Genomic DNA, 27,813 nt, shown 5'->3' on the forward strand with positions numbered 1-27,813 from the left:
CTAGGGACTGCAGACAGGTTCATGATGCTCTCACAGTGTGAAGCGGGGCCCACGGCCTGAGAGAGGCCCAGTGCTAGGCAAGGAGACCATCACATCAAATCACAACTCTCTGTTGTGAAACTTGATCCTGAAGGTTTTGCATAGTCTCATCAAAATTTACAAGCTGGTTTCTGCGCCACTTTGGAAATTAAGGGGCCCTGTGCTCATGATGGAATCATAAAGGATGTCTCCTCTCTTGTCCCCACCCCAGGCCTGCACAGTGGCAGCAGCTGTGGCCAAAGGGACACCAGTGGACACAGAGGCCCAGGGAGAAGGGCAGAGGCCAGCAGGAAACAGCAAATGCTGAGGCCCAAAGTGACCAGGACACCATCCTTGTGCACATCCTGGGAATAGCCAAATAGGGAAATGAATGTCTAAAGAAGGGCTGAAACCTGAAAATCTGGCGGGACTAGAGCTCAAAGTCATGGTCGCTTGGGGCACTGTTAGAAATGTGCCTCCTTGTGTTCTCCCAGTGATGTGATAAAAGTGGCATCTCACTGAAAAGGACCAGGGTTAGGAGGGCTCAGTAGCTATGGGGTGGCCCAGGGACAGAGAGCTGCTCATCAAAATCAGTGTCAAAGCTGCATGTGCAGCCCTGATGCTCAGGGGGGCTCTGGTGCAGCAGGTGCTATTGTGTTCCTCGGTGATGATGTTGCTTTACTGGGGGAAGTATCCTGGTACTGGCAGGGTCAGAAGACGGAAGTGAGGAGTGTGGTGCTTCTGGGAGCCATGTGGAATGAAGTGGAATAATTAGCCAGGCAGGGTGGCGGGTGCCTGTAATTGTAGCTACTCAGGAGGCTGAGGCAGGAGAATCACTTAAACCTGGGCAGAGGCTGCAGTGAGCTGAGATCACGCCATTGCACTCCAGCCTGAGAGACAAGAGTGAAACTCTGTCTCAAAAAAGATATAGATATAGATGATAGATAGATAGATAGATAGATAGATAGATAGATAGATAGATAGATAGATAGACAGACAGATAGATATCTGGAAGATTCACAGAGAGTAAATGACAGTGTCCAAACAAAAAGTGTCCTTTCCGCCCTTGCACAGTGCCACCCCCATTCCAAAAACTCCCTTTCCACTGCCCTGCAGCCTGTGTGCATTGTAATCCAGCTCACTCTCTCCCACCCAGGGCTGCCAGGCAGGACTACAAACACAGGGCATGAAGCTGCTGTTCTCCCTACCTGGCCAGTGGCAAACATCACTAAACCCAGCCGCCCTTCCCACCAAACCTGCCCGAGGCCTTGGGCTTCTTCTCCTCACAGCGGCCCACACAGCCACCGCCTGCCAGTCTGTGCTAATTACAGCCAGCTGACGCTTGCCTTCAAATCCAAGAGAAAGGTGCAGGTCAACTGTGACCCTGGGGCCGAGGCCAAGTCAACCACACCCATTTGTTTGGGTATCACCTATGCTGTGCACATACTGCAAAGGCCAAGTTGAGCAGTTGAGACAGAGACTGTGTGGCCCACAAAGCCTAAGATATTGACCACCTGGCGCTTTACAGCAAAAGCCTGCCAACCCCAGTTAGAAGCAAAGCATGCTCAAATTTGTATTTTTTTTTCCCCAGAATAAAATTGTCATTAAACTTATGAATAGGGTTTCTTAACCTATTCTTAACCTATTCACAAAAAGAAACACAGAGAGCCAGAGAGTTGCTATCTAAACTTTTTTAAAGAAGAGAATGGGAAAACCTAACTATCACAGATGTCACATGCTGACTCCAGGGGTGACTATACGTTAGTTGACTCACCCTTGGTTTGGAAACTTGCTTTCACTCTCTCCCTGGAGTCAGAAGTCTTCCCAGACAACATGTTCTCTGGTCTCGGTCTTCGAGGCTATGGGGAGTTGTGCTAAGGAAGCTCACCCTCCACGGGCCTAGAGCACGAGGATGCCAGGATCGGGTGTTGCTAAGAGCCCTTCCTGCTCTGCCACCTCCTCAAGCCCCCCTCCTCAGGAACAGCGGAGGGAGAATGAAGGAAGGCACAGTTTCACCTTCTCCATCTGCCTTGGAAGCCGCAACATCTGCCTTCCAATTAGGATGCAGTTACCGGGGGTGACGGGGTTGGCTAGCAGTCCCCTCGGCTCCTGGCTCCTCTGGGGCAGCCCCCTGTTCTAATGAAGAGCTAATTAACATGAAAAGCATTGATTTAGCCAACTGCTGCTTTGTATAATCACCAGGCACTCTCGGCAGCAGCTTCAAAGCTGTCTCTCCCTTCAGAACACATGATTCGCATAAAGCGTGGGACTGAACCCTCCCCGTGTTTTTAAACAGTGATTTCCCCATACTCCTGAAATGAAAACACCAGCTCTGTAAGTCGACCACGCAGGCATCCCTCTCGCTGCCTTCAAAGGGGAACTCTGGTGGGTTTGGTAAAAGCTTGTCCCCGCCCGTGTAACCCAGAGATTGGGTTAGGAATCAGGTTCCATCTTCTCTCCTGGTTCACAAATGTGTGTGTTGCCAAGAACTAGTAGGAGGCCACGGCTGGGCTCTAGCTCTCTCAACAGAGAAGTAGCTTAAACCCTTACCATGAGTGGGGAACGTCTTAGCTATAAGGGACAAAGGCATGGGAAGCCTCTTAGACAACATCTGCATGGATTTGTTTGACTTCCTCATCCCAAATGATGATCATTGATCTCCCTGATCATCCATGTGGGAAAGTTTGAGACCAGATACCAACTCGAAGCAAGACCAAGAAATTCAGGCTCTGGCTTGGCAAACTTCTGAAGTAGAGTGCCGTGTGAGCCATACTTTTACTGTCTGAAAATTGATCTTTAACATCTATAGGATGGCTACTAGCTGCTCCCATGTAAATCCTGCAGTACCCGAAAACATCTGGAGACTTTAGATAGCCCTAAACCAGCCACAATGGATGAGATTTTCCAGGGGCACCACGTCCAAACATAGCAGGCCAGTCTGCCTCATGGCCAACCCCTGTGTTCCAGTGCCTTGTTCTCACCAAGGGACTATCAGTATAATAAAACTGAAACTCTTTCTGGTTTCTCTCTTGACCTGTATCTGACCTCAGCATACTTCACCCAAGGTTGTACTGGTTAGAAGAAAGCAAGTGGAGCCCACGATTGTAAAACTGTGACCACGAAAGGGTCATTCATCAAGGTTTTGACTGAAGGAAGTGAATTGGAAGCCAAGGAAAAATTCCAGGAAAGTAAAGGACTTAATTGAGTCATTACAGACTCAATCCCTTTTTTTAATTTAATGGGTTTAATAGATTAGTTTGGAATTTGTTGAAGATACTTTTCATCCAGATTTCAGGGAGGTACATAGCATGGTAACCCTGTGAAGACATTGGAGCAATGGATAGTTATACATCCAGGTAGATTGGAAACCAGTTCAACAACTCTAGCCAAAGACTATTGATAAAAGACAATTGACATCTAGAAGGAGATCAGAGTCACTAACTAGACAGTAGCTGTGCCTTGGATGAAACTTATCTAATCTGCAGCCGTCATGAAGTTGAGTACAATATTGAACAAGTCATATGACAAAGTCAGCATCCATGAGACTCCTCTGTACAGCAGTATCACATCGTGATGAAGTGCACAGACTCTGAGCTGAATCTGCCCAGCTCTGGCACTTACTGGCTAGTTATGTTTGGCAAATTATTTAGGCTCTGAGTATTAGTTCCATCACTCAACTGAGTCTCTCCCTCATTAAACCAATGAGCAAATTAAAAGGGATTGTATAGGCCAGGTACAGTGGCTCACATCTGTAATCCTAATACTTTGGGAAGCCAAGGTGGAGAGTCGCTGGAGTTCAGGAGTTTGATGCCGGCCTAGGAAACATAGTGAGACCGTGTCTCTAGTAAAAATACAAATAAAATAAAAATATAATTAGTTAGGCATGATGGCACACCCTTATGGTCCCAGCTACTCAGGAGACTGAGGGTGGAGGATCAAGGATGCAGTGAGCCATGTTCACACCACTGTACTCCAGCATGGGTGACAGAGCAAGACCCCATCTCTTAAAAAGCAAAAAACAGGGTTGGGCATGGTGGCTCACACCTGTAATTGCAACACTTTGGGAGGCTGAGGCGGGCAGATCATTTGAGGTCAGGAGTTCAAGACCAGCCTGGCCAACATGATGAAACCCCGTCTCTAGTAAAAATACAAAAAAAATTAGCTGGGCGTGGTGGCACATGCCTGTAATCCCAGCTACTGGGAAGGCTGAGGCAGGAGAATCACTGGAACCTGGGAGACAGAGGTTGCAGTGAGCTGAGATCCAACCACTGCACTCCAGCCTGGGCAACAGAGTGAGACTCCATCTCAAAAAAATATGAAAATATAAAGAAAAGAATCAAAAGGATAGTATCTGTAAAGTGCCTGGAACAGAGTTAGTTTTCAACAACTGTCAGCAGTGTTGTGAGCTGAGGCTGGTCACTGGGTGACTGTAATATTATCAGTTGGGGTCTCAGTGATAACAGAAAATACACTCAAATTGGGATAATGTGAGGATGGGTTGCTTTGAGATTTAAAGAATCTGAAGATAGTGCTATAACCCAGGGTAGCAATTGCAACGTCATTACCACTCCTAAGCCTAAGGGCCAAGGGGAGGAAGCAGTTGTTAAAACCCAGAGGGAGAGAGAAGCATAGGAAGGAGGCCATCAAAGGAAACAGTAACCTTTGGTTGAAGGACACAGGTGATCACCCTGGGAGGAAGTCAGAGGAGTAAACATCCCCAACCTCTCTTTGATTCCAGCTGGAGTACCCATTGGCCAAACCCAACAAGAAGCCCAAGAACAGGTGAGCCTGGCCATGCAGGTCAGTTTCTGGGGCAGAAAGCAGGGTGGAAAAAGGTGACAGTGGGTCTGGAGGGACAGAAAGACACCTGGTACAAACATGCTATTTTTTATGGGGACAAAGGTAAAATCCTGCCTGTCATTTCAATGAAGCGACTACAACAATATTCAGGATGGCAGATACTTGACTTAAGAGTAGCATCTGGCAACAATGATTGAAAGGGTTCAGTTGGCTACAAGTCCAATATTCAGCCATTCGTTCATTTACTCAGCAAATGCAGGGAATGCATGCTATGTGTCCAGACCCGCACTAAGCATGACAATACAAAAATAAATAGAACAAGAATGTATCCTGAGCAGAGGACATACTGGCATACAGTTGTGGCTCAGTGAATATATGTTGAACATGTGAATGAATCAACTTCATTGTAATGGACCATCTTGAATAGTCCAACATGGACATAGGATGATTTGGTGGCAGCAGTGACTAGGGGAGGGGAGGCGGAGGGCAGGGACAGGTAGTGTCAGACTCAGTCACAATGCTTATTGAAGTGGTGGAAGGGGGATTGGGAAACTCTCTTCTAGACAGAAATGCAGGGCATCCCCAGGACTCTGGCTCCCTCAGGTCCCATCTGCAAAAAGAAGCATGACATCCAAAAGCTCGACGGTTTCTCAAATGCCCAGGGAAGCCCCAGGTGCGAAGGCTGACAGGGAGGGCAAGCCAGGTGAGTGGTGGCAGCCAACCTCCCTTCAGCTGCCGTGGCCAGTGGGGCCGGAGCACATGGATGGCAGGCACCAGGCTTGTGCAAACTCCCGCTCTCAGGCAGGTCTGGTCTTGTTGCACCGTATAGGGAGGGGTCCCTGAAAACTGTCAGTCTGAAGGCCCTGGAGGGGAGGTGTGGACTTCTGCGTGGGTAATTCCCAAGCCCAGCAACAGAGCAGAGCAGGGTGTGGTCCAGGGAGTGTCAGGGTCAGATTCTCGGTCACCATCACTACCCCAGGAAATGAGAAATCCAAATAGCAAAAATTTAAAAATGGACAATTTCAGTTGATAGGGGCAAATGGAGGTTTCTTGGGGGAAGACACAGAGGCTGTCTTCAGACCTTCAAACTGAGTCTGAAGGCCAGCCCAGGAGCTGGGGCAATCACTAAATCTGCCTGCTTGGAATCAGCATCAGCGTCTGAGAGCTACCATGCCTGCAGCCCAGGTCTGAGGTGTGAGGGCCTCCTGAAGCCCTGAGAGCCACTTTTGGGAAACCTCTCCAAATCCTGCATATGCTGCAAGACATGATTAAAACCCAGCCCAGCCATCTACAGGTTGTATGATTTGGAGCAAGTCAGTAAATGTCTCTGAGCCTCGAAGTCTGCAAATATCTAATGGGAATAATCCTACTTCCCAGGGTTATTGTGAGGATCACAGCAGCTCGTTATGGTAAAATACTTAGCACAATACCTGGCACAGATTAGAGACCCAAGGGCTAATGCCTTCCCTTCCTTCTTCTCCCACCGCTTGATGCTTTGCAGAAAGCACTGGTTCCAAAAGCAAATGGGCCTTTGGAAGTGAGGATGGGACAACAAGACCATCTCTGTGGTCTAGAAGAGGCCACACCATGGGGACTAGAGTCCTCCCAGTTCTGCCAGTTGTAAATCCTGCCTTTGAAGTTCCCCAGGGACCATGGTGGGCCCATCCAGGCAAGAAATCCCAGGCAGGCTGGGCTCAGTGGCTCACACTTGTAATTCCAGCATTTTGGGAGGCCAAGGCAGGGGAATCACTCAAGCCCAGGAGTTCGAGGTCAGCCTGGGCAACATAGGGAGACCCCCGTCTCTACAAAAAAAAAAAAATTAAAAAATTAGCTGGGCATGGTGGTACACGCCTATGGTCCCAGCTACTTGGGAGGCTGAAGTGGGAGGATCACTCGAACCTGGGAAGTGGAGGCTGCAGTGATCCATGATCATGCTCCTGTACTGCAGCCTAGACAACAGAGCAAGACCCTGTATAAAAGAAAGAAAACAAAGAAAGAAGAAAGAGAGAAAGAGAGAGGGAGGGAGGGAGGGAGAGCAAGAAGGAGAGAAAGAGGGAGAGAAAGAGAAAGAAAGAGAGAGAAGGAGAGAGAGGAAGGAAGGAAGGAAGGAAGGAAGGAAGGAAGGAAGGAAGGAAGGCAGGCTGTCCTAGACAGCACCCTTAGCTGGTGAAGGTTTGCAGAGTTCCAGGGCTCAGCTACCAACTTCTAGTCCCTACCAGACAGGGTTGCTGGAGACTGAGGAGCATCTCCTTGGCCATCGATTGCATGTATCTGGGGAGCTTTTGCTTTTCATTTTTCTTTGGCTCTCTTAGCATGTCTCCACATCACTGGCAAGCTGGATGCATTTGCCAAATGTAAATCCTCTGGGTTGTCTGAGTGAACAAGCATTCCAAAGGGGAAGCTCCTAGAATTCCTGAGCCCTGGTTGCCCTCAGAGCTCCTCTAGACCAGGGAACACTTTCAGAGGAACAGCCCTCTTTAAGAAGGCAATTAAAGCTCTACTCTTTCCCTCCAAAACTGCTTATACCTTGTACACACACACACGCACACACACACAAATTCTTAAAATTTCAAGTGTTTCACAAAATCCCCAGCCATGGATCCATAGATCTCAAGTTAAGAACCCTGGATTCACCTAACCCCCTCACGTTGCAGATGTGGGAGCTGAGACTCAGAGAGGGGAAGGACTTGGATGGCCAAGATCACACAGGAGTTAGTGGCAGAGCCGGGGGAAATATTTTCAAGCTGCCTCCTGATACCTCTCTTGGGCTTCTTGATGCTCCTTTCAGTGTGAGAGCATGAGGAACAGGAGAAGGAGCCTGAAAGTCCTATAATCCTGAGAGGTATCACTCTGGCCAAAGGTGGGATCATTTGCATAAAACCTCACATTTGCCTAAACCTGGAGAAATAATAGCAGGTTTTCTCTCCAGTTTCCAGAGCCCTTTCTCACCACCAGGTGGCGCTTGCATCATGCCTTAGACTGGCGTTATAGCCAGAAAGCACTTGAAAATAGGGGAGATCTGAGTTCCTCTCCTGATTACAGATGGGGAAACTGAGTCCAGGAGAAAGCAAATGACCTCTTGAGTTATCCTGGACAATTATCTTCCTTCTCCATGATCCTCAGTTTCCCTCGTCCAACCACAAGTAAGACATTTAGACTGGAATCAGTTTCCCACAATGGAACTTTGGGTGTAGTGGAAGTTTCTTGGGCAAGTGTCTTGGGGAAGATGCAGAGGCTGTCTTCAGACCTCCGAACCCCTCACTCTGTGCTGCCACGAGCCCAGCCCCATTTTACCTGTTTGACACACAAGGCTTCAATGTACAATTTCATTCAAACAAAGGGTTATGTGGTTAAAATACTTTGAAAATCCCTGACCAGGAATTCCACACAACTCTACTCTAGGAATCTTTGTGGCTTCAAACACTGAGGTGTTTCCAAACTGTCAAAGGCACATGGTCCTGATAACCTGGAGAGAGGCTGAGATTCAAACCTAGCGGGAATTCAAGCACATCTGAGTTCAAATGAGGGCCCCTTCACAGCGTCAGCCATGCACACTAATCAAGCACCTACTTTGCACCAGGCATTAGCCCTGTGTGTGTTCAGTGCAGTCACATCTGTTATTTAATCTGCCTCTCCCAACTTTGTCACTGTGTGTAAGGATTATCTCCCCATTTTACAGATGAGAAAACTGAGGCTCAAATGATCTTTGTAAGAGAGAAAAATGAACCAGATTTTCTCAGAGATAAGATTATCTTGGTCTTCCAGTCTCTCCAGAGGAATCTAGAGATAAAAAGCAGGAAAACTGTGGGTACCCCCAGAGCACCCCCGACCCAGACCTCTCCTTGTGGTCCACTCACTGCCTCTGTCTCTTGGGTACATCTCTCCATCCCTTCATTCATGCTCAGCTCCTCCCTCCCTCCTTCCCACTATGGACTCCCTGGCCATTCCCAGCCTGCTCTCCTTCACACCAGTCAACCTTCCAGACCCCAGGAAGCCTGATGCCTGGATTAGGCAGGAGGCTGCCTGGGCTCCAAACCCCTCCCCCATTCACCATGACTGCAAGCCCACCGCTAAGAGTGTCAATATTTGGGGGTGAAGACTATTCCCATGGTAAAACTAAAACTTCTGGGAAGCCACATATTTTAATCTAAAATCAGATATTTGAATCCCAGATTGAATGAGTATCTGATCTTTTCCAGAGAGCAAGGAGAGAAGAAAAAAATTACACAAAGTCCAGGAATGGTGGCTCACACCTGCAATCTCAGTACTTTGGGAGGTGAGGTGGGAGGATTGCTTGAGCCCAGGAGTTTGAAACCAGCCTGGGCAACATAGTGAAGCCCATCTCTACAAAAAAATTCTTGAAAAATAGCCTGGCATGGTGGCCTACAACTATAGTCTGAGGTACTCGGGAAGCTGAGGTGGGTTGATCACCTGAGCCCAGGAATTTGAGATAGCAGTGAGCTATTTTCAGGGCGGGCAGGTTTCTTGCCGATCTTCCAAAGAGGCGGGCGACAGCAGACGGGCAGGCAGGCAGGCGGCGGGCGGGCAGGCAGGCAGGCTAAGCAAAAAATTACATGAAGATTCCTGGAAAGACAGAGGGGGTGGAGGCTGAAGGGAGGCAGTGTGCACAGTGTAGATGCCATGGGCACCAAGGACTGTCATCACTTACCCATGGGGGTATCTCTCCCCAAGACTCTCACATTCTGAAATGTATGTGTTCAGGGCCAGTCCCCAGGTTGTGTGCAGCTAAAGAGATTCACCAGGTAAAGTTCTTGCCCTGGAGGAAGGCAGAAATGAATACACACAATGCCACGTGAGCGAGGAACGAGAGTTACCTTGTTGTCATGTGGGATCCCAGAGCTGAGGACACTGTCCTCTACCAGGGAGTCAGGGAAGACCCAAGGAAGTGACAGTGGCCTAGAATCAGAAAGGGTGAGCTCAGGCAGTTCCAGTGTCTGTGGAAGCTGAAGCTTACACAGTGGTGTGCATGTGTGGGTGCATGCATGTGCACTGGCAAGAGGAGGTAGAAGCCTCTCTAAGCAAAAGGATACAAAACCAAAATTGAATACAAAATCTAATCTTAATTTAGAATGAGAAAAGAAATCACAACAAATTCCTTTTTTTTTTTTGCGACAGAGTCTCGCTCTGTCGCCGAGGCTAGAGTGCAATGGTGCCATCTTGGCTCACTGCAGCATCTGCCTCCCAGGTTCAAGCAATTCTCCTGCCCCAGGCTCCTGAGTAACTGGGATTACAGGTGCTCACCACCAAGCCTGGCTAATTTTTCTGTATTTTTAGTAGAGACATGGTTTCACCATGTTGGCCAAGCTAGTTTCAAATTCCTGACCTCAAGTGATCCGCCTGCCTCGTCCTCCCAAAGTGCTGGGATTACAGGCATGAGCCACCACACCCAGCCCAAATTACAATTTTTAAAACTGAAAATATTACCAAGTTCAAGAAAGTCAGAAAAATAATGTTTTTATTAATATTCCTGAATTGCCTCTAAAATGCTTTTCTACCGTATGTATTTTTTGTTTATTTAATGTTGGATAGCCTCTGATATGATAACAATTTGTAATGTCATCTTTTCTTGTAGGTAGAATATTAAAGTAAGTCTTTCCTTTCACAGGCAGAGCAGTAAAAAATACTTGTTGATAATTTCACAATTTATTATTTGTAGAAACAATTTTTAGGATTGTTATCCATTTGGGAAAACCTCAAATCAAGGGTCAAGGATCTTTTATATAAAAACTGCAAGATTTCAAGGCATTTCAGGTTTTCTTTTGCAATAACTTCTCTTAATTTCTCTTTAAATTGATGGCACTCACTAAACACCTCGTTACCAATATACTTGTGGTAGCAGCATATTGTAGGTTTCATGTTATCTTTGTCAATGTTGATTCATTCCAAATCAGCAAGAAATATAAATCTTTTATAAATATATTCATATGATTTTTTCCTCTTCATTAATTGGATAAGCAAACCATCCAAGAACCAACCTATTATTTATATTTAAAGTTCATCTCCTCTTAATAAATTATATACAGTATATGTATAATTCAACAGAATTATTTTGTTGCTTATCTTTATAGCTTTTGTTTCAAATTTCATCAATTTGTATTTGAATATTCTCTCAGTTCTTTAATAAATAAATTAAAGATATCCAAAAAAAGGTTTCCATCAAGTATGTCCAAACCAGGAGTCTGAGACTTCTCACTTGTTTTGCAGAAAAAAGCTTCCAACATGTCTTCCCGAACTGTAGTTATAATGACATGTTTGAGCTTATTCACTTTTTAAAATAAAGTTTTTGTATCTTGTACTTGAATTTCTCTTCTAAATATTTAAAAACAAGAAAATGTGTTTCGACTCCTTAAAATACCATGAGCCCACGTGGCAAGGCTTGACCTGTGCATTTTGGGTTCTAGCCAAGGAGAACTTGACTTGGGGGAACATTTAGCTTGTGTTAGTGAGGTCACCATCAATTCGATTTAGAGTTAAGTATTGTGAGCCTTTTTGAGTGTAGGAGGGGCTTTCAGGAACACTCTCTCCACACCCTCCTCCATGCCAGACCGCTGATGTCAGGGCCCTGAAGTGCTAGGCCAGCCATCGTATCACAGTATGAATGTTACTGACTCCTCCAGTGTCACCGACATGATAGCAGGTGTGGCGAAGGGGACGATGGAGTAGAAAGAGCCAATGGGCAGAGCCAACTGTAATCAAAATGCGGTATCTTACTTTTGCACTTTTTTTAAATTTTAAAAATTAATGTCTTAGGGAGGCTGAGGTGGAAGGATCACCTGAGGTCAGGAGTTCAACACCAGCCTGACCAACATGGCACAACCTTGTCTCTATTAAAAATACAAAAATTAGCCAGAAGTGGTGGCACATGCCTATAATCCCAGCTACTTGGGAGACTGAGGCAGGAGAATCGCTTGACCCAGAAGCATGTGAGGTTGCAGTGAACCAAGATCCCGTCCATTGCACTCCAGCCTGGGTGACAGAGTGAACCTACATCTAAAAAAAAAAAAAATTAATGTCAAATGAACACATTGTTAGAGCCCCTCCTGGGCCTTGGGCTATGCACTGACATTTCCTTAGCTTCCTGTATGTTTACCTGTGAGGGTAAGAAGGGTATGTCCCAGAGAGAAAAGGGAATTCCAAGCAAAGGCAATGAGCACGAGCAAAAACATAGTGGCCACTCATTCAAAAATATATAACCAGTAATAAGCCCCGAGCAACTAGGGGGACATGAGGCTGGTGAGATAGAGTCAGGCCAGATGACAAAAGGCCCATGTTCCCAGGCAAGGAGGTGAGACCATAGCTGGATCAAGAGGCCTGTACAGTATTCCCAGATTACAGACATTGCTTCCCTTCCTCTTCACTTGCTGAGGTTCCCCCCAACACACACACACTTTTTCTTTCCTTTGTAACAGGTTTTTAAATCTTTTTTTTTATTTTTATGTTCTAATCAAACGTCCAAGGAAGGAGGTCGAGGAGGACTTGAGGTAGCTACTATTTGATAGCAGAATTTTAGAAATGTGCAGAGTCCAATGTCATCTCAAGAGACTTCACCTCTCCCTGTCTTTAACCACAGTGCACATCCCCCCACTTGGACAGTTTTGTTCTCAACCGCGATCGCTCCAAGAACGGGAAGCAGAGAATGCGTTGGCTGCACGAAGCGACGCCTGGTAACCCGGGGTAGGTGCTTTACAGGTGGCCACTTTCAGCTCATTTTGCTGTAGATTTCACATCCCTGTGAGGCAGCTAGGGCAGTTACTATTATTCCTATTTTACAGCTGAGGGAACCAAGGCCCGGAGGGGCTCCGATGACTCACTGTAAACAGGTTAACAAGGTCCCGCTGCTGTGAGTCATCCTCCCAGGCCAAGGCCAGCTGGGCCCCAGCACTGTCTAGATCGTCCTATCAGCTGTCATAGGACAACCTGCCTTCAGAGTCATCTCGGAGGTGATCCACGCTGTCTCTGGGACCCACCGTTGACGGCAGGACTGCGGAGCCACCATCCTTCCCACGCACCCACCACCCACTCCCCGCCGGTGTTCTCAGACCTTCAGGCTGCAGGGCTGAACATTGTGAGAGACTGATCAAAAAATATCCTGACCTCTAATTCTCTGCTAAACCCAAGCAGACCTCACCTTCTAGAAACTACTGTCGTCGCGCAACGAGTAAGGATTCAGTGTTAAAGAAAATGCAAAGTGATAAGACACTTCAAATCATTTACATTGAGCCCTTTCAGCCCATGCATTCACAGTCATCTGAGGGCTGTGAACAGAGCAGCATAATTCATCTCTAGCAGGAACAGAGCAACATCATTTATCTCTAGCGAGAACAGAGCAGCATAATTCATCTCTAGTGGCCATCCCCTTTGACATCTCTGAGCTTGAGAGCAACTGCCTCTCAGAGTGCAGGGCTGGAAAAAGAGCAGGGGATGGTCTAGCATTTCCTTGTGAAAGTACACATCAAAAGCTCTATCATCCATGAAATCTGATGTGCTCTGCCTCACATGAGCTCAGCTGCCAGGGACCTCATCCCAGAAGCTTCCATCCCTCCCCCCTGAGAAGATACAGAAAGAGAAGTAACGCCAATTAATTCCCTGGTAACCACTGGAGGGTCACTCTTTGATGCTCAGCCAAGAAGGGCATCTCCAGCTTGGGGGTCTGGAGTAGAGAACTGAGAGTGTCAGATCACAGGGCAGATGGGGCCAAAGATAGTCTTGAATGAGGCCGTCTGATCCAGGGCCCAAAATCCTTGAAGTCGAGGTCCCTGTGTGAAGTTCCCATTGCCCTGATCTCTGCCCATTTGCACCAAGAGAGTACAGAATTCACTGCCAGTTATGGACTTCTTTGGGTCATTTTTTCCCCCTGCTTCTCACATAGTAATGTGCATACAAATCCCCCTAGGGATCTTCTTAAAACAGATTCTCAGTACATCGGGGGCAGCCCGAGAGTCTGCATTTCTAACAAGCTCCCAGGTAACGCTGATGCTGTTCTGGTCCACAGACCACACTCTGGGTCTCGAGGCCCTCATTTAGTTTCCACCCAAGGCCAAGTAGGCAGGGGAGATGTTCAGAGGTCAGGACAGACAGGTATCGTGTGCAGCTACAGCATCAGTGACAGCAGTGAGTGGGGCTTCTTCTCTTTAGAGAGCCTCCCATCCCAGTATTCAAAGATGGCCCATGGTGTCCCTAAAATAGTTTGATCTTTTTTCCAGCATCTCCTGAAGGCATTTAATCAGCAGTTACTGTCTTCCTTCCTCTGCTCACCTAGTGCCCACACTGTTAGAACCAGGTAACTCGAGAGCTCCTGAAGATGGCCACGATCATCGGACAGGAGCTGCTCACCCAACAACTTCATCACTTTGCAGGCTAGCACATACAATGGCTAAAAACCAGCATTCGTGCCAGGCTCCTTGGGGTTTATCTGGATTTTGCCTCTTATAAGCTGTAAGGTCTTAGAGAGCTTCTCAGAACTTCAGTTTCTTCATCACTAAAATGGGGGTAATAATAGGGTTGAAGTAAAGAGTACAGATATCTCATTGCACTATCTATAAAGTGCTAGTGCATAATAAGTACCCAATAAACATTAGTTACCATAAACAGCATTATAATCTATTATTATTCAGAATTAGAAGCTATTCAGAATTAAAAGCTCAATCTGCCATGAAACTGATTAGCTAGCTACCAGAAGCTGCCTTGGAGCCCAGGGTTTATTGCATCCCCCAAATCTCCCTCTCCTCTAAGATTGCTTACCCATTGATAAATGATGGAAGACAGTCCTTTGAGAGAGACACCGGAGGTCTCCCATTTCCAACCTTTGTCACCCAAATGATAAACCTCAGGAAGCTTGACAAGCAAGTCTAGGGTTAGATATTTGTGTCAAGGTATGTCTGCTTTAAACACAGGGGGCTGTATTAGATCCTAGGGCTGCCATAACAAATTACTAAATGCCAGGTGGCTTAAACAATAGAAACTTATTCTCTCAGTGCTGGAAGCTAGAAGTCTCATATCAATTGTCAGCAGGGCCACGCTTCCTCTGAAGGCTCTAGGAGAGGATCCTTACTTCCCCCTTCCAGGTTCTGCTGGCTGTGAGCGTTCCTTGGCTTGTGGCAGCACAAATCCAGACTCAGTCTTCACATGAACTTAGTTCTATGTGTCTCTCTGCCTTCTCTCCTTATAAGAATACCAGTCATTGGATTTAGAGTCTACCCTAAACTTAGGATGATCTCATCTCAAGATCGCTAACTACATTTGCAAAAGCCCTATTTCCAAATCAGGTCACATTCTGAGGTTCTGGGTGGACATGAATTTTGAAAGAACAGTATTCAACCCACTACAGGGACAATCACCAGAAAATGGCCCAAGCCCCGTTCTCAGCTACCTTGCAGTAGGCACACTTTATGTACACATGTGGACTGTGCGGGACAGAAGCGCACTTGGGAGTGAGAAGCATGCCTTTCTGCCCATCCTTCCCTCCAATGCCAAAGGACCACACCTGCAGGAGCAGAGGTTGGAGTATGAGGAGTCTGGAAGACGTCACTCACAAACAACTCAAGGCTTGGGAGATATTCAGCCTTGACGGTAATGTCTGGGTGCTGGACAGCAAGAATGAGTCATCGCTGCCTGCAGTGCCTGGAGATGCAGGATGGTTGGGACGTTATAGATGCTATAAAAGCAGGGGCTAAAGGAAGACAGCACTTGGCTTCATACAAAGACCTTTCCAAAGATGTGGCTTCCTCCCTTTCCACCTGCCCCTGGAGTGTGGCTGCTCCCTGAAGCTCCACTCTCAGCCCATTCTCACTTAGCACCCTCCACAGGAGTCCAGGGCAGCCACTGGGTGGTCTGGATACAGAGATGGGGGGATGCCCAGTTGCTTATCACTGCCCCACTCCTCTTTCCTGAGCTCCAGTAGACATTTGCTGTCTACTGGGGATCTCCACCAACCACTCTCAGAAGAACTAAAAGCACAATTCATTCCACTTTTATTCATTATCTTTACCATTGCGCCCAGACTGATCTCCTGCCTTTATCCCACAGAACAGGGTTTCTCAACCTCTGCACTATTGACATTGCGGGCTTGATAACTCTTCATTCTAGGGGGCTGTCCTGTGATTTATGGGGTATTTACCAGCCTCTACTTCATCCCCGGTCTCTACCCATGAGACGCCAGTAAACCCTCAACCCCCTGAGTTGCAGTTATCAAAAATATTTCCAGGTGTAGTCAAATGTGCCCCGGGAGGGAAATCTCCTGGGTTGGGAGCCATTGCCACAGAGGAACCTCCCAGTAACTGATCCAAAATATGAGCGGCAATCTAAACTCACCCTCCTTCTTCAACCCCCATCCAATTGGGCCTGTTTATCCTGCAGTGCCTCTTCTTCTCACCCTTCTCAAATCTATCCCAACCTCTCCAGCTCCAGTGTTGAGGCACTAGTTCAGGGCTTCGCTGTCCAGCTGGACTATCAGAACAGTTCCCTAATAACTCCCTCTGCTGTTAGTCTTGCTAGCATTAGATCTGTTGGATCCTTTTCTGTACAGCCCCTGAATCCTCTTTCTAAAGCAAACCCTTGGCCACATCACTCCCCTTCTTAAAACCCTTAAGTGGCATCTCACTGCCTACCAGATAAAGTCTACATCAATCTGGCCCAAGAGAACTTTCTGAGGTGAATAGAAATGCTTTCTATCTATGCTGTCCCATATGGCAGCCACTCGTGGTTACTGAACATTTGACATGTGGCTTGTGTGACTGAAGACCTGAATTTTTTTTAGTTTACCTCAAGTATATTAATTTACTGTACAGTACAGGTCTACTTGCTTAATATAATCTACATATCCTTAAATGATCTTCTAGGACATTGGGTCTCAGCTGGGATTTGAATCAACTAGGAAGCTTTTAAAAATCCCAATACTCAGTCACCTCTGGGGGTGGGACACAGGCAGTGGCATTTTTAAAGCTCCACAGGTGATTCTTTGGTGCATGTAAGGTTGGGAACCATTGCTCTAGACCCTGCCTACCTCCCAGTCATACACCTCCAGGGTTCCCCAACACACACCTCCTGCCCAACTCCAGCTGTGCAGTCATTTGCATTTTCCTAAGAATTCAATGCCATTTTATGACTTCATGTCCTTATCCACATTCTGCTCCCTCTGCCCAGAATGCTCTCATATACCCTGTTTAGGTTGGCACCCAAATATGGGATGAGGTTTGGATGGAGAGCACTCCTGGGCAGGACAGGACTGAGTCCTCCAGGAGTGCCAAGAGGGATGCTGAGTCTTTATGTGCCCAGACAGGACAGGACGCCACAGCGGCCTCCATCCAGGGAAGAATGTGCTGAGGAGCAAAAGAGCTCTGGGTGGCCAGGCCTCCCCAGAAAAGCTACCTGCTTTGGTTAGTTTTTCCAGATAATTTCTTCAAGTTCTGCTTCACGTGATCACCAAACACTAGCCCTCAGGCTCCTCATCCATAAAGCAGAGATAATTATGGTATCTACTTCATAGGGTGGTTAGGGGAATTAAAGGAGCTGATACACATTAAGAGCTTAGAATGACACCTAGCACATGAGAAACATTCCATAAATGTCACTATCACTACTAGTATCATGGACTGAGCTGGAACCTTATAAACATTTCCTAATAGAGTGTTGTATAGGTAAATTATATTGAACGTTGCAATGTCCCATATGCTGTACGTGCTTAGCACTTTATTACCTCATTTAGCCCTCACAATAATAGCGATGTATTATGGGAACTGTCATTATCATCCTTATTTTACAGATGAGGGCATTGAAACTCAGAGTGGTTGATGACTTGCCCCAAGGTCACACAGCGAATACGCGATAGTGCCAGAATTTGAGTTGGCTACAAAGTCCATCTCCTTCTCACATCTGTCCTGACCTCCAGGCTGTGTGATGCCATCTGGGCTCAGATGCAAACCCCAGCAGAAAATGTGGCCTCTGAGCCACCCCACTTTCCTGCTGACCTCCTGATGTGGTGGGGGTGAGCTGGAGCTGCAGAAGCACTGGCGGAGTAGACAGTTGGAAGCACTTCATTGGCTCTTCACAAGCTCTGTAAATTGGGACTTCTCCCCGTTTTATAGATGAGGACATGGGCTCAGGAAAGTTACAGCAAGTTGCCCAAGATGATCCAGCAAAGAAGTGGCAAGTAGAGTGGTGTTCAGACTGAAGGCTGCCTTCAAAGCCACTGGAGACCTGCAGCTCCTTGTATCTTCACAAAGCTTGTGCAAGTTGTTTACAGAGACTTGGAGCCTTTTGGAGGACTTCCTACAAAAGGAAGTAAGGTTTCTGCCTTTGTCATCCAACCACTGCCATGGTCTCTGCATGCTTTTAGCAATTAATTACCACTATCAATTTCCACTATTACCCAGCTCATTACATTTCTTTGTTAATGTCAATTGCTGGCCCTGGAGCAGGCTGTCGTTTTGAAAAGGGGCAGCTAAACCCACTGCAAAGTTGTGCCCCAGCACAGTCACCTGCAGTCCAACCTGGTGTCACAGGAAACCACCCAGGCCAGGCACTAAGACTGCTCAGTGAGTTTAAATGCCTGCATCTCCCAGCAGCCACACCTGGGGTGACTTGATGAAGAGATACTCAATAGATAGAACCAGCTGTCAGCCACTTAGAAACACCTAGAGACTCAGGGTATGGGAGAGCCCTGGACAGGGAGTCAGGAGACCTTTGTCCATTCTCTACTGCTGATGACGCTGTGTTCTCACCACAAACTCCCCGCAGGCTCCTGAGGACACTGTGTTCTCATCACTAACTCTCAGCCCCTGCCCTCTGCTGCCCACCTTGGGGCTTAGCATCCACGTGCTCACATGCAGCTTTGTGGGGAAGCAAGAAAGGGATGCTTTTACACCCTTTTTATTGGGTATGTAAGGGCTCACCTCTGAGCTAGTCATGCTGCCTTCAGCACACCCTAAGAAGCAGTCCTCATCCCCATCCCGTGTCCTGACCTCCAGGCTGTGTGATGCCATCTGGGCTCGGATGCAAACCCCAGCAGAAAATGTGGCCTCGGAGCCACCCCACTTTCCTGCTGACCTCCTGATGTGGTGGGGGTGAGCTGGAGCTGCAGAAGCACTGGCGGAGTAGACAGTTGGAAGCACATTCTCGGTACCAGAGCTGGACCTGGAGAGTGGCTCCAAATCCTGAAGAGCTGCAGGGATGCATGTGCAGGGCAAATCTGTGTGCCTAAGGCCGGCCTGGAGTGAAGGGGAGTGCAGCCAACCCAAGGACAGTGGCTAGGAGAGGGGCCAGTGGATTCTTGTGTCACCACGTCTGTGCTGTGCAGCACTGCAGGCTCTGGGTCAGGGTGCAGCTTGGGGGAAAGGCATGTAAAACCCATAACACCTCAGAGCCAGTGGGATGTGGAGGCAAGGGAGACTAATCTTTAGAAATGGAACAGATGATCCACTCCACTGCAGTGCCTAGAGAGGGGCCACCTGCCAGCCCAGGGTGGTGTCAGGGGAAGCACAACCATCTCTGCCTTGCTCCAGAAGAAATTGCTGGAATGTCCCCAGGAGCCCAGGAGAGGGCTAGCAGAACAGGGTGGGCGCTTTGGGCTCCAGAACCAGATGTAATCCCAGAAGAGCCAGGCATGATGACCCAAACTGAAACAGGGGCTTCTAACCAGGGCCTAAGGCCTGTAAGGGTGCACATGGGCCCGGGACCTGGGACTCTGAGGTCAGTGTGATCCCAGGGAAGACTCAAGTCTGGGGCATCCAGAGAGCTCAGCAGGGCAACAAGCAGGACGATGGGCTGAGAGGTTTGGCTCGGAAATACAGCAGTCTGGTGTGCACAGGCGGCCCCTTCAAGGAGTGGGGGAGAAAGAGAGGCAGCAGCTACCCCCCACCAACCACTGACTAACACTCCAGACCCAACATTCGTTCTGCACAAGGAGAGAAGGGTCATCAGGGATGGGCCTGATGAGGAAGACCTTGTAACACCATGGATGTGGGGACCCTGCAGGGTCAGCACCTCCTTTGGGGTTGAAAAGGAGCATGGTTTTGGCCCAGTTTAGCTCTGGAACCTGGAAAAGGGAAAGGCTCACCCAAGGTCACACTGCAGGTAGGCAGCAGAGGCCAGAGCAGATGCCAGATCACATGGTGCCTCCACAGCACCTGGTGGCCTCCCCTGTAATAACATAGAATTGAGAGTGCTGCTTTTTCTCTCACACATGGGCAGCGGCATTCCTAAGCACCCACGTGCCCCAGGTTGCCCTGCACAGAACATTTCCCTATCACTTGGCTGGTGATTTGTCTTGTAATCATTACTATTAATTTTAACTTTGGAGGGCATCCAACATATTCGATCTCATGTAGTGAAGCCCTCTTCTGATTCTGCAAGGTCTTCTGAATTCCTCTTTTGCAAATAAGGAAACTGAGGTTCAGATAGGCTAGGTAACTTACTCAAGGTCACACAGCTAATTAGTGGCAGAGCCTGGATTCCGACCCTTTACTGAAACCCCACTAGCACGAGTCAGCATGTCCACACACTTTCACCCACCTATGACAGTCTATGGCTGTCTGTTCCTCTCTGGCCCCCTCCTAGCGATGTAGACAACCAGAGAACAGGCTTTCAATTTCTCCTTTTAAAATTTGCTCACCTTAGTCTTAAAAGACAAATGCCCTGATGCTGACCCAAGGGAATGCTGAAAATCGCAGGTGGAGAGGTAAGGCCCTCTGCTCTGGGGGCCCCCTGCTAAAATGAATCCACACCGGCTGGACCTCCCTCAGGTTCAAGATGAGATCATTCCCTGAAGCAGGAAGCCTCCCACCAGACCAGTCCTTGCCTTTTCTCTGGAACAGGGATGGGGGTGGCCAGCGCAGGGGTCTGCGTTGCAGAGCATCTTTCCCCAAGGGAGCTACAGATACTGCAGGTGCTTAAGTCTTCATGAAGCCTGCATTCAGCCTGGCCTTTGCAAGGAGACAGGTCCACAGAGCCACAGTACAAATCTCACGCAGAGTGTACAGTAACAAAAGAACAAAAGAGCATACTGTAACAGCTCTCCCTTCCAGAACTGAAACATGCTTGAACTAAGAGGATTCATGTAAAGAACCCAGGTCAGAGGCTGCACCGTTTCATCTGTGAAATGAGAAGAATAAACAAGAAAAACATTCACCTCCATGGGAGTCTGAATAGACACATTAATCCCTGGGCATAGGTGCCCAGTACAGATTAGCCCAATTTAAGCAAACAAAAAAATATGATGAAGATGTTTCTTCTGCTGAAAAGTGTTTTTATCATTTGTCTCTTCACATTTTGAGATTGTATCTCTACTTCTAAAGTAATCGATGTTATTTACTTTAAAAAATTTTTTAAACATAAAATATACTGAGCAGCTTTCACTCAAACCAAAATTAAGCACCTTTGCTAATCCCACCGTTTCGTTTAGTCTATAAAGAAGTGAATGCTTCCCCCCTCTCCCAACGCCTCTCCCTACTGGCAACAACTATTAACTCCCTGGTGGTTCCTTCCAGGCCTTTATCTCTGTTTAAATAAACACATGTTGACATATGCAATAGATAAATAATGATCAAAGGCATTCTAAGTATCTTCCTCATGTAAGAAAAAATAATAAGCATGTTAAATAAGAAGAAAAAAATATAATGTTTTAAAATATAAATAGAAAAGGCACCCTATCAGTGGACTGACCCTGCACAGCTGCCTCCCGCGCTGTGCCCTGGGTCAGTGGGCAGCCAGGGCTGCAGGGAGTGGCTGTGACTCAGTCTGACTACTGACCCAGGCAGACAGGGGAATGCAGGCAGGAAATGTCAGGAGCCCATCAGGGGAATGGGGTTTATCGATGTGGCATCGGCACCTGCCTCTGGGGAGCTTCAAGAAGTGCTCTGCATCGAGCTGACAGGTCCATTAGTTGTCAGCTCTGGCCATATCTTACTGGACTGGCAAAGCAGCCACAGCCAGCCGGAAGACACGCCCAGATAACACGATCCTGCAGGGTGTAACAGGACATCATGCCTTTGCTGGTAGTCATAATAAATACCAGTTGCTGAGTAACAACAACACAGGGCGTTTTTTGCTGGTATCCTATTTAACCCCCTCACAACACTCCTGAAAGATATATAGCTATTATTGACCCCACTTGCAAATGGGGAAACCAAGGCTCAGAGGAGTGAAGTTACCAGTCCAAGATCACAGGAAGAGGGAGAAAGCCCACATTTTCATCACATTCCCTGTGGTCAGAGGTGCAGTGCGTGGTCTCATACTCTTCATGTTACCCCACAGGAAAGATAATTTTCTCCCCACTTCACAGATGAGGAAATCGAGACTGAGAGAAGTCAAAATCTGCATCCTCCCAATCAGAAAACCCTATTCTTCCCTTCTGGGGCCCAGCGTGGAGGCGGTGCTGGGAAATTCTGAGAAGGGCAGGTTGCATAACATCCTCGTTCTCCGCCAAAAGCTGCAAACACCCACTTACCCCATTCACGAATCTGGGCAATGAGTGGTGGGAGTCAGGGAAAGATATTTTAAAAAATTATCTTCAGTCAGGGAATTTCACAGTATAATTATATAGTGAGGACACCAAATTAGCAGAAAGAGGGGACTGCCAGATGCAGCAGCCACACACCACTGCCTACATCCCCATGTTCGCAGCCGGCTCACAGCCTCTGGGGTGGGCTGGGGAACTCTCCCTCTAGATCCTAAATACACCCGACTCTTCAACTAATAGAAAGACATCACTGGAAGACTCCACAAAGACCATACACCCCAATCCCCTCACCTTACACTTAAGGAAACTGAGGTCCCAGACAAGAATTTGTGTGTTTGAAGTCACACCCTGATAGGCTCAGGACTAAGGGCTGGTCCTCTAGCTCCAGCCCCTGCCTCCAGACCCACCCAGCTCCTCTGGAGCCAAGAGACAGAAATAAACCATGCTTGGGCTTTTAGAGTCCAAAATAAATGCATGTACAGCTCTTTCCATTGTTACCATGGTTATAGATAACAAGGACTGTGGCAAAGCACAGCAAATTAGTTAATGATGAAAGAGAAACTTCCAACAGTGACATGTTCTGCATGAACAAACTGCTTTCCTGATTCAGTGGCAGGCTGGACCCCGGTGGCAGGGCAAGTGTCTGCGGTGAGCGGGAGAGTAATTACAGTGGAGGTAAGAGCAGGCGTAGCATGTTATTTATGGCCTGTCTCCGCCTTCCCCTCTCCCTCTGTAACCAAACAGAATGTGAACAATGGAAGACTCACATGATCTGTTTCAGCCTTGCCTCCCAGGCCATCAGGAGAGGTGTTGGTTGTGTTCTCTCTGAGACCCACAGGGAGGCAGCAGCTGGCTCTCGGCAGGATGGGTGGTCAGCACTTGAGCTCAGGAGTTTGAGACCAGCCTGGGCAACATAGTGAGACCCTATCTCTACCAAATATAATTTTAAAAATTACCCTGGCATGGTAGCATGTGCCTGTATTCCCAGCTACTTAAGAGGCTGAGTTGGAAGGATTTCTTGAGTCCAGGAAGTTGAGGCTGCAGCAGTGAGCCATGATCATGTCATTGCATTCCAGCCTAGCAGACAGAGCAAGTCCCTGTCTCAAAACAACAACAAAAAGGAATTTGGCAAGGCTAAAGACTTCAGTCTTCCATGAGGCCTTGCTTGATCACTCAGTGAATTTCCTCTTTGTCCTCAAGCTCCTGAGGCACCTGGCTCCAGTCCTTACCTGTGGTGGTTTGAAAAACTGGCTGCAGTTCTTCTCCCCGCTATATCCACACCTCTCGGCAATGTGACTTTGCTGCTTCCCCCATGAGGAGAAATAGTCCCTCTCCCCTCCTCTTGACTCTGGACTGTCCTATTAACTCATTTTGACCAACAGGATGTGTGGCTGTGCTATAAGAACTGAGTTCTTTGTCTCTGACCCAGGAGTCTCATGTCTTCTGCCAGAATCTATGTAACAGTTACACACTAACCTGTTAGCATATGAATAGGATAAAAATCAAATCTCAGATCTAATACAAACCGGCCATGTTCTTGCCCTAAGACCATCGCAGTCTCTGTTCCCTCAGCAAGGAATATATTTCCCTCACCAATCCACATGGCTTATTCTCTGACTTCCTTCAAATCTGCATTAGTCCTTCCTCTGTGAAGCAGATGCTGCAATAGATTAATCATGCAAGGCTTTTATTAGGGGAAATGCCTTGCAAAAGGAATTAGGAATGGAGCAAAGGAAGGCGGGGGCTGTAGCTAGATCATGAGGCAAGTCTGATCCTAAGGGAAGGAGAAAAGAGAGAAGGTAGAGTGGAAGCCTCCTCTAGTGCTGGGCAGGCTAAGGAGGTTTTGACAAAACCATCAGGGAGTCCCTGAGCTAAAGTGTGCTGATGAGGAAGTCCCAACTCTCCCAGGAGACATAGCCTTCACACAAAAGCAGCGATGAATTTCAAAATGAAATAGCCATGGCCTTCCATCAGTTATGCTCCCTGTAGAAGGTCTTGCAAGACACTTTATCATGGCCACCATAAGACCTCTGCTGAGATGCCCCAGTCTTCCCTGATCATGCCGTATGAAAGAGCAAGTCCCCCTCAACACCCTTTCATTCTTCCCTATTTTATGCTTTTTAATTGCTCTTATCACCACTGATTATGTAATTACTTGCTTACTTGTAAATTTTCCAATCTCTGACCACTAAAAGGTAAGCCTCATGGCAGCAGAAATTTTTGTCTGTTTTGTTCTCTGCTATATCCTAGGACATAGTCTCTGAATAGTCTCTGGCACTCAAAAAATGGCTAAATGAATGAACAAATAAATGGATAAAATAAGAAATGTTTCCTGACAGGTGCTGAAGGGCCACTTTCAAACTGTATAAACCCCATGTTATAGGCTGAATATTTGTGTTCTCTTAAAATTCATATGCTGAAGCCCTAACCCTCAATGAGATAGGGCCTTTGGGGGGTAATTAAGGCCAGATGAGATCATGAGGGTGGGCCCTCATGATGGAATTAGTACCCTTATAAGAATAGACCAGAGTGTTTGCTCTCTCTCTCCACGAGCAGAGGAGCACACAGCAAGAAGGCAGCCATCAGCAAGTCAGGAAGAGAGTCCTTAACAGAAACCAAATCAGCCAGCTCCTTGATCTTGGACTTTCCCACCTCCAAAACAGTGAGAAATAAATGTCTGTTATTTAAGCCATCTGGTCTGTAGTATGTATTTTATTATAGCAGCCTAAGCTGACTAAGACATCCCAAGTTCGATGTTAGGTAATACTTATCAGGAAGTTTTCGGAACGCTCCAAGTAATGTTCCAAACTAAGCATGTCTTATTCTACATAACTTCAAATGCCAGCAGGAAGTGGGACCACCTTTCTTGTGGCTTCTACTAGTTCACAAGGAGACAGGAAATTGTATATTTGTAGCTGGTAGTGACAAGTATATATAGGGAGGGGAAGGGGACAATATCTTTGGTTAAGCATCTAATTTTCCATCCACTTAAATTTTCTGTCTCAGAAAATTCCCATCTTGTCCTGGACACTCACACACAGCAGTGCCCCAGGAGACATGGTGTCAGGTGACAGTGGGTTGGTCTTGAGATCTAATCAGCCTCAGAGCTCTGGGGCAGTTTTCCCTACCTTGTTACTATGGCAATACAGAACCCAGCTGCAGGTGCCCACCTGTCACCAAAACCAGGGCCAGACTCTGACTGCATCTGAACATGCCTGTCAGTGTGGGGAAGGAGGAAGCAAATGTGAAAAGGCCTTATGTAGCCCCAGGAAATTGTAGCTGGTAGTTAGGAAGCAAGTCTGGGATGCAGATCTCTTGACTTTCTCAGCTGGACGCCTGAGTCCCCTTGGTGTCTGCACAAAATCCCAAGGCTGCCCTCTTTCTGTGGCAGGCCAGCTGTGAGCACACAAGGTACCTCAACTCCTATAGGCAAGCACTGGTGGGTTCAAAATTCAAGAGAGGCTGCCACCGTAATTCCTGCTTCCACCAGAAATTCTTAATCTGCTTATACCTGAGGCTCATCCCCCATATCTGTTACTTGTTCCCATGTTCACCTCCAAACCAAGGATGGGGGTCCAGGCTCCATCCTGTTCTCCTATCTGTTGGTCCCTGCTTACCCATGTGATCCTCTCCTCATGACTTACTGTGTCTGCAGCAGCAGTGGTATCTCTAAGGAGTAAAAAGGCATGCCAAGATGTGTCAGTTCCAGATTGCCAGGCCAGGGCTCCAGGTTCTGTGATCACTCTCACTGCTGAGGCCTTCAGGGAGCTCTCCTCTCCTTATCCATTCCCCAGAGAGACCAGTTGGTCACTCTTTACCATGTCATACCACCTTCCTGGACCAGGACCCTTCTTCCTCTTTACTTGGGCCATTGCATTGGCCTCCTAAACCATCCCCTGCTGCCACTGTTCCCTGCCTGCTGGGCCCTGAAGTGATGTGGAATCAGGATCTCACAACATTTTTATGAATGCCACTCTTCTGACTCCTGGCCCAAACCTCTCTCCATCAGGACTCAAAGCTGATTGATATGGTTTGTCTCTGTCTCTACTCAAATCTCATGTCAAATTATAATCCCCAGTGTTGGAGGAGGGGCCTGGTGGGAGGTGATTGGATCATGGGGGTGGTTTCTAATTGTTTAGCACAATCCCCCTAGTGCTGTCTCCTGATAGAGTTCTCATGAGATCTGGTTGTTTGAAAGTGTATATCACCACCACCTTCACTTTTTCTCTTCCTCCTGCTCAGCCATGTGAGACCCACCTGCTTCTCCTTCGCCTCCCGCCATGATTGTAAGTTTCCTGCGATCTTCCCAGCCATGCTTACTGTACAGCCTGCAGAACTGTAAGTCAATTAAACCTCTTTTCTTCATAAATTACACAGTCTCAGGTAGTTTTTTATAGCCGCATGAGAACAGACTAATACACTGATCCTCAGGGCAGACCAATGGTAACGGTCTTGTGGGGAAGAAAGGACAATCACTGACATCCTCCCATTCTCTTTATTTCCCCATCTTTGCATATACCCCTAACCCTCCCTCCTTCCCTAGGCCAAAACAAAAGCCTCACACATATTAACACAAGCAACCAGATCCCTGGAGAACAAGGTGTCCTCCATGCCAGATGTATGCACATGGCAGCTCTGCTCCAGTCAGGGTGCCCTGTTATGTCCATAGATGTGGTAGCAGTATTTTCAGCTGTAAGACTACTCACAGCTGCAAGTAACAGAAACCCAGCACAGCATTCCACACATTGATTCTGTCCTGTAAGAATTCCAGAGGCAGGGCAATTCCAGATTTGATCAGTTCTGCAGGTCAGCATTATTAGGATTCTTTCCATTTGCCCTTTCTACCATCATCAGGTTAAGAGGCCTCATCTCCCCTTCATGGTCTCAAAATGTCCACCACAGTTCCAGGTATCACATGCAGACCAACAGGAAGCAGCAGTATGAAATTACTTCAGAGCCAGGGAATCTTTCCCAGAATGCTGGGTGCAGTGGCTCCTTCTTGTTGTCCCAGCTATTTGGGAGGCTGAGGCAGGAGGATCACTTGAGCCCAGAAATTTCAGGTCAGCCTGGGCAACATAGCAAGACCCCCATCTCTAAAAAACCAAACCAAAACAAAACAAAACAAAAACAAGAAAAATATTTCCCAGAATTGCCCTGATGGTCTTCCCATCACATCTTGGCCAGAATTGTGACCCACGTCCATTCCTATGTCAGTCACTGGCAAGGGGAATGGAACTCCCGCGATTAGCTTAAAATAATAAAGAGTCACACCGCCTTGGGCTAGAGCAGGGTTCTATTCACCTGATACTGAACTAAACTGGGCTGGCTGCTGAGGAGACAGACGATCAGCTGGTCTGCCTAGATATTCATACTTAACTGGCTCCAACCAGGTACGGCCAGTCCCTCTTCAAGGACAGGCCCAGGCCTGGATCTGGGAGCAGAAGATTGGGGAAAGCAAAGGACCAGTGACAGACAGACACCGAGGACATTTCTGCAATGGTCCAACCAAGAAAAGATGGATG

General features: G+C 47.4%; 1 long non-coding RNA gene across 2 annotated transcripts in view; it reads left to right on the plus strand.

Annotated features, from left to right (window-relative positions):
* LOC116275784 overlaps window positions 1-27,357 on the plus strand; it is a 113,995-nt gene extending 86,638 nt beyond the window's left edge. The window contains exons 2-5 of one of the 2 annotated variants that reach the window (XR_004185086.1): window positions 12,410-12,513; window positions 12,612-15,408; window positions 17,600-18,117; window positions 26,534-27,355. This is a non-coding gene — a long non-coding RNA (uncharacterized LOC116275784). Of the gene's footprint in view, window positions 1-12,409; window positions 12,514-12,611; window positions 18,118-26,533 lie in introns of both variants that reach the window. The other variant, XR_004185085.1, reaches the window with a different exon arrangement.
* The last annotated feature ends 456 nt before the right edge of the window (window positions 27,358-27,813 follow it).

Source organism: Papio anubis, chromosome 7 (assembly GCF_008728515.1).
Source record: "Papio anubis isolate 15944 chromosome 7, Panubis1.0, whole genome shotgun sequence".
In the NCBI taxonomy this organism is placed as follows: domain Eukaryota; kingdom Metazoa; phylum Chordata; class Mammalia; order Primates; family Cercopithecidae; genus Papio; species Papio anubis.